Below are 7500 nucleotides of genomic sequence, written 5' to 3'. Positions count from 1 at the left end.
AAATCAGTAACCAGCGACACTTAGAATATTTTTGGAGCAGTACAAATCAGTAACCAGCGACACTTAGAATATTTTTGAAGCAGTACAAATCAGTAACCACTGACACTTAGAATATTTTTGAAGCAGTACAAATCAGTAACCAGCGACACTTAGAATATTGTTGAAGCAGTACAAATCAGTAACCACTGACACTTAGAATATTTTTGAAGCAGTACAAATCAGTAACCAGCGACACTTAGAATATTTTTGAAGCAGTACAAATCAGTAACCACTGACACTTAGAATATTTTTGAAGCAGTACAAATCAGTAACCGCTGACACTTAGAATATTTTTGAAGCAGTACAAATCAGTAACCAGCGACACTTAGAATATTTTTGGAGCAGTACAAATCAGTAACCAGCCCACTTAGAATATTTTTGAGCAGTACAAATCAGTAACCAGCGACACTTAGAATATTTTTGAAGCAGTACAAATCAGTAACCACTGACACTTAGAATATTTTTGAAGCAGTACAAATCAGTAACCAGCGACACTTAGAATATTGTTGAAGCAGTACAAATCAGTAACCAGCGACACTTAGAATATTTTTGGAGCAGTACAAATCAGTAACCAGCGACACTTAGAATATTTTTGAAGCAGTACAAATCAGTAACCAGCGACACTTAGAATATTTTTGGAGCAGTACAAATCAGTAACCAGCGACACTTAGAATATTTTTGAAGCAGTACAAATCAGTAACCACGACACTTAGAATATTTTTGAAGCAGTACAAATCATTAACCAGCGACACTTAGAATATTGTTGAAGCAGTACAAATCAGTAACCAGCGACACTTAGAATATTTTTGAAGCAGTACAAATCAGTAACCACTGACACTTAGAATATTTTTGAAGCAGTACAAATCAGTAACCGCTGACACTTAGAATATTTTTGAAGCAGTACAAATCAGTAACCAGCGACACTTAGAATATTTTTGGAGCAGTACAAATCAGTAACCACTGACACTTAGAATATTTTTGAAGCAGTACAAATCAGTAACCAGCGACACTTAGAATATTTTTGGAGCAGTACAAATCAGTAACCACTGACACTTAGAATATTTTTGAAGCAGTACAAATCAGTAACCAGCGACACTTAGAATATTTTTGAAGCAGTACAAATCAGTAACCACTGACACTTAGAATATTTTTGAAGCAGTACAAATCAGTAACCAGCGACACTTAGAATATTTTTGAAGCAGTACAAATCAGTAACCACTGACACTTAGAATATTTTTGAAGCAGTACAAATCAGTAACCAGCGACACTTAGAATATTTTTGAAGCAGTACAAATCAGTAACCAGCGACACTTAGAATATTTTTGGAGCAGTACAAATCAGTAACCAGCGACACTTAGAATATTTTTGACGCAGTACAAATCAGTAACCACTGACACTTAGAATATTTTTGAAGCAGTACAAATCAGTAACCAGCGACACTTAGAATATTTTTGAAGCAGTACAAATCAGTAACCGCTGACACTTAGAATATTTTTGAAGCAGTACAAATCAGTAACCAGCGACACTTAGAATATTTTTGGAGCATTACAAATCAGTAACCAGCGACACTTAGAATATTTTTGGAGCAGTACAAATCAGTAACCACTGACACTTAGAATATTTTTGAGTCAGTACAAATCAGTAACCAGCGACACTTAGAATATTTTTCAGTCAGTACAAATCAGTAACCAGCGACACTTAGAATATTTTTGAGTCAGTACAAATCAGTAACCAGTGACACTTAGAATATTTTTGGAGCAGTACAAATCAGTAACCAGCGACACTTAGAATATTTTTGAAGCAGTACAAATCAGTAACCAAGTGCATTTTTGAATTGGTTACTGATTTCTCCGTTGAAGTTGGGGCTGCGGTTGGCTTCAGTTAGTGGTGGGGGCTTAATTTTCGCCGAGGGGAGCGTGTCCCGGTAGTGTCTCCGAGGAAGTGGTACCTATTGAAGGGGGTGTTTCTGAATTTGGGCCCTTTTTGAGTGGCATTGCCGGATGGGTTTTGTGTTGAAGGCTTCCAAATCGGGTAGCTCAGCCGGATTTGACCCGGCGGTTCTACCGACTGTCACGCCTTCGAGGGGGGACTGTTGTCTAAGTTCAGGCCGGATTTGGTGAATTTCCTAAGTCGGGAAGTGGTCCCAACGGGTTTGGGAGTGAACCTAACTGCTCATACCAACTTTGAGGCTTTGGGGCCGGGTAGCACAGTCGGATTTGACCCGGCGGTTCTGCCGAATGCCTGGCCTTCGAGGGGGGCCTGCCCTCTGAGTTCAGGCCGAATTTGGTGATTTTCCTAAGTCGGGAAGTGGTCCAAACGGGGATGGGAGTGAACCTGACAGCTCATACCGACTTTGGGGCTTCCAAGCCGGGTAGCTCAACCGGATTTGATCCAGCGGTTCTAGCGACTGCCACGGCTTCGAGGGGGGACTGTTGTCTAAGTTCAGGCCGAATTTGGTGAATTTCCCGAGTCGGGAAGTGGTCCAAACGGGGATGGGAGTGAACCTGACAGCTCTTACCGACATTGAGGCTTCGGGGCCGGGTAGCTCAGTCGGATTTGACCCGGCGATTCTGCCGACTTCCACGCCTTCGAGCGGGGACTCTCCTCTAAGTTCAGGCCGAATTTGGTGAATTTCCTAAGTCGGGAAGTGGTCCAAACGGGGATGGGAGTGAACCTAACTGCTCATACCAACTTTGAGGCTTTGGGGCCGGGTAGCACAGTCGGATTTGACCCGGCGGTTCTGCCGAATGCCTGGCCTTCGAGGGGGGCCTGCCCTCTGAGTTCAGGCCGAATTTGGTGATTTTCCTAAGTCGGGAAGTGGTCCAAACGGGGATGGGAGTGAACCTGACAGCTCATACCGACTTTGGGGCTTCCAAGCCGGGTAGCTCAACCGGATTTGATCCAGCGGTTCTAGCGACTGCCACGGCTTCGAGGGGGGACTGTTGTCTAAGTTCAGGCCGAATTTGGTGAATTTCCCGAGTCGGGAAGTGGTCCAAACGGGGATGGGAGTGAACCTGACAGCTCTTACCGACATTGAGGCTTCGGGGCCGGGTAGCTCAGTCGGATTTGACCCGGCGATTCTGCCGACTTCCACGCCTTCGAGCGGGGACTCTCCTCTAAGTTCAGGCCGAATTTGGTGAATTTCCTAAGTCGGGAAGTGGTCCAAACGGGGATGGGAGTGAACCTAACTGCTCATACCAACTTTGAGGCTTTGGGGGCCGGGTAGCACAGTCGGATTTGACCCGGCGGTTCTGCCGAATGCCTGGCCTTCGAGGGGGGGCCTGCCCTCTGAGTTCAGGCCGAATTTGGTGATTTTCCTAAGTCGGGAAGTGGTCCAAACGGGGATGGGAGTGAACCTGACAGCTCATACCGACTTTGGGGCTTCCAAGCCGGGTAGCTCAACCGGATTTGATCCGGCGGTTCTAGCGACTGCCACGGCTTCGAGGGGGGACTGTTGTCTAAGTTCAGGCCGAATTTGGTGAATTTCCCGAGTCGGGAAGTGGTCCAAACGGGGATGGGAGTGAACCTGACAGCTCTTACCGACATTGAGGCTTCGGGGCCGGGTAGCTCAGTCGGATTTGACCCGGCGATTCTGCCGACTTCCACGCCTTCGAGCGGGGACTCTCCTCTAAGTTCAGGCCGAATTTGGTGAATTTCCTAAGTCGGGAAGTGGTCCAAACGGGGATGGGAGTGAACCTGACAGCTCTTACCGACTTTGGGGCTTCCAAGCCGGGTAGCTCAACCGGATTTGATCCGGCGGTTCTAGCGACTGTCACGCCTTCGAGGGGGGACTGTTGTATAAGTTCAGGCCGAATTTGGTGAATTTCCCGAGTCGGGAAGTGGTCCAAACGGGGATGGGAGTGAACCTGACAGCTCTTACCGACTTTGGGGCTTCCAAGCCGGGTAGCTCAACCGGATTTGATCCGGCGGTTCTGCCGACTGTCACGCCTTCGAGGGGGGACTGTTGTATAAGTTCAGGCCGAATTTGGTGAATTTCCCGAGTCGGGAAGTGGTCCAAACGGGGATGGGAGTGAACCTGACAGCTCTTACCGACTTTGAGGCTTCGGGGCCGGGTAGCTCAGCCGGATTTGATCCGGCGGTTCTGCCGACTGTCACGCCTTCGAGGGGGGACTGTCCTCTGAGTTCAGGCCGAATTTGGTGAATTTCCCGAGTCGGGAAGTGGTCCAAACGGGGATGGGAGTGAACCTGACAGCTCATACCGACTTTGAGGCTTCCAAGCCGGGTAGCTCAGCCGGATTTGACCCGGCGATTCTGCCGACTTCCACGCCTTCGAGGGGGGACTGCCCTCTGAGTTCAGGCCGAATTTGGTGCATTTCCCGAGTCGGGAAGTGGTCTCTGTCACAACGGGGGCAAGTGTCTGAAGAGGTAAAGTGAGTAACCAGCACAGCTTAGGGAAGGGTTCCAAAGTTCTCAACAATGTGAATTCGGTTACCAGGAAAGCTTAGGAAAGCTGCCTGACTGTCCCAAACGAATGAACTGCAAAACTTAGGGAACATGCCCGAAGATGCTTAAAAGTGTGAAATCAGTAAGCAGGAAAGCATAGGAAAGTGCCTGAAAGTGCTAAATGAGTAACATGAAAAACGTAGAAAAATGCCCGAAAATGTTTAAAAGTGTGAACTCAGTAACCAGCAAAACTTAGTAAAACGTTGGAAAAGCAGAAATGAGTAACCAGAAAAACTTAGAAAAATGTTTGAAAATGAGAAATGAGTAACCAGAAAAACTTAGAAAAATGTTTGAAAATGAGAAATGAGTAACCAAGAAAACTTAGAAAAATGCCCAAAAAGAAGAAATCAGTAACCAGAAAAACTTAGAAAAATGTTTGAAAATGAGAAATGAGTAACCAGAAAAACTTAGAAAAATGTTTGAAAATGAGAAATGAGTAACCAAGAAAACTTAGAAAAATGCCCAAAAAGAAGAAATCAGTAACCAGAAAAACTTAGAAAAATGTTTGAAAATGAGAAATGAGTAACCAAGAAAACTTAGAAAAATGTTTGAAAATGAGAAATGAGTAACCAAGAAAACTTAGAAAAATGCCCAAAAAGAAGAAATCAGTAACCAGAAAAACTTAGAAAAATGTTTGAAAATGAGAAATGAGTAACCAAGAAAACTTAGAAAAATGCCCAAAAAGAAGAAATCAGTAACCAGAAAAACTTAGAAAAATGTTTGAAAATGAGAAATGAGTAACCAGAAAAACTTAGAAAAATGTTTGAAAATGAGAAATGAGTAACCAAGAAAACTTAGAAAAATGCCCAAAAAGAAGAAATCAGTAACCAGAAAAACTTAGAAAAATGTTTGAAAATGAGAAATGAGTAACCAAGAAAACTTAGAAAAATGCCCGAAAAGAAGAAATCAGTAACCAGAAAAACTTAGAAAAATTTTCGGCCAAGTGTGAAAAATATTCTAAGTGTCAGCGGAGGAAAATGCCGAAGCATCGGGAAAGATTCAAAAACTCATGCCGAACATGAGTTCCGAAGTGCCGGAGGAACTGGGCGAATTGAGCCCGGCGGTTGGCCAGATGTCGTTTTGAGTCTGCAGCCCGAAAACTTTAACTTTGTCTGCCGCGGAAGTCTGGACCGGGAAAAATCCAAACGGTTTTGCCGGGTTCGAGTTCCAGAGCGAAGCAGTCGAATTTGAAATTCAGACCCATTCAGTGCCACTTGACATTGTGACACAGTGAGGTTGGCGGGGTACCCGGAGATTTCTGGGAACACGATTTTTAGAACAAAATGGCGGCGCGGGACCACTTTGAAAGGCATCCGAAAAACGGTTCCGCGGGCAGAGCACTTGAATGACAGGCCTGTGTGCATGCCCAAGAGCTCTCGGAAGTCTAATTTTTGACACTTTGTCAAATTTTCGACAGACTTACCCAACTCTTGCTGCCTGTTCTAAGAATCAGTCAGAGGCCTGTGCGGCGGTCTCTTGACACTTTGGAGGGCGGGCAAACCCCACGTTGACTCCGGCCGTCCCTCCAAAAGGCACTTGCTATTGGGGGAAAGGATTGCAAGTAGCCTGGTTCCCGTGGGAGCGGCCAGGAAGGGTGCAGGCTGGCCCTTGCCTGAGCATTCCCAAAACCCTCTTCCGCTGAGAGCAGACCTCGCACGCCGCACTACCGGCTCTGGGAGTGGTTGGCCGCTATTGTACATAGTCCGGTCCTTCCTCTGCCACCCGGCAAGTGCGATGGCTCTGCCGCCCTGCGGTGCTCGTCACCCAGGTTTGGGGAACACGATACTTAGAACATGTTGGCGGCTCGGGACCTGCAGGCGAAAGGGGCCCCGTGGTGCTGAGCACATCGACCTCGGGTCTCAGTGCAAGCCGGAGAGTTCGCGGAAGTCTTAAAAGATTTTGACATCTGCTCAATTCTTTGACAGGCTTGCCTGACTCTTTCCGTCCGTTCTAAGAATCAGTCGGAGGCCGGGGCGGGGACGGTCTCTTGACACACGGAGGGTTGGCTTCCCTCCTCAGGTGTTTGTGTCGAAAATGAAGGCGAGAGATGCAAGCGTCCTGGTTCCCCTGGGTGCTGCCAGCAAGGGTGCAGGCTGACCCTTGCCTGAGCACTCCCAAAAGCCTCTTAAGCTGAGAGCAGGCGCCGCACTACCGGCTCTGGGAGTCGTTGGCCGCTATTGTACATAGTCCGGTCCTTCCTCTGCCACCCGGCAAGTGCGATGGCTCTGCCTCCCTGCGGTGCTCGTCACCCAGGTTTGGGGAACACGATACTTAGAACATGTTGGCGGCTCGGGACCTGCAGGCGAAGGGGGCCCCGTGGTGCTGAGCACATCGACCTCGCGTCTCAGTGCAAGCCGGAGAGTTCGCGGAAGTCTTAACAGGCTTGCCTGACTCTTTCCGTCCGTTCTAAGAATCAGTCGGAGGCCGGGGCGGGGACGGTCTCTTGACACACGGAGGGTTGGCTTCCCTCCTCAGGCGTTTGTGTCGAAAATGAAGGCGAGAGATGCAAGCGTCCTGGTTCCCCTGGGTGCTGCCAGCAAGGGTGCAGGCTGACCCTTGCCTGAGCACTCCCAAAAGCCTCTTAGGCTGAGAGCAGGCGCCGCACTACCGGCTCTGGGAGTCGTTGGCCGCTATTGTACATAGTCCGGTCCTTCCTCTGCCACCCGGCAAGTGCGATGGCTCTGCCTCCCTGCGGTGCCCGTCACCCAGGTTTGGAGAACACGATACTTAGAACATGTTGGCGGCTCGGGACCTGCAGGCGAAAGGGGCCCCGTGGTGCTGAGCACATCGACCTCGCGTCTCAGTGCAAGCCGGAGAGTTCGCGGAAGTCTTAACAGGCTTGCCTGACTCTTTCCGTCCGTTCTAAGAATCAGTCGGAGGCCGGGGCGGGGACGGTCTCTTGACACACGGAGGGTTGGCTTCCCTCCTCAGGCGTTTGTGTCGAAAATGAAGGCGAGAGATGCAAGCGTCCTGGTTCCCCTGGGTGCTGCCAGCAAG

This window comes from Hemiscyllium ocellatum, unplaced genomic scaffold, assembly GCF_020745735.1.
Source record: "Hemiscyllium ocellatum isolate sHemOce1 unplaced genomic scaffold, sHemOce1.pat.X.cur. scaffold_796_pat_ctg1, whole genome shotgun sequence".
Taxonomy (NCBI): domain Eukaryota; kingdom Metazoa; phylum Chordata; class Chondrichthyes; order Orectolobiformes; family Hemiscylliidae; genus Hemiscyllium; species Hemiscyllium ocellatum.
Note: the sequence above shows the minus strand (reverse complement) of the source record.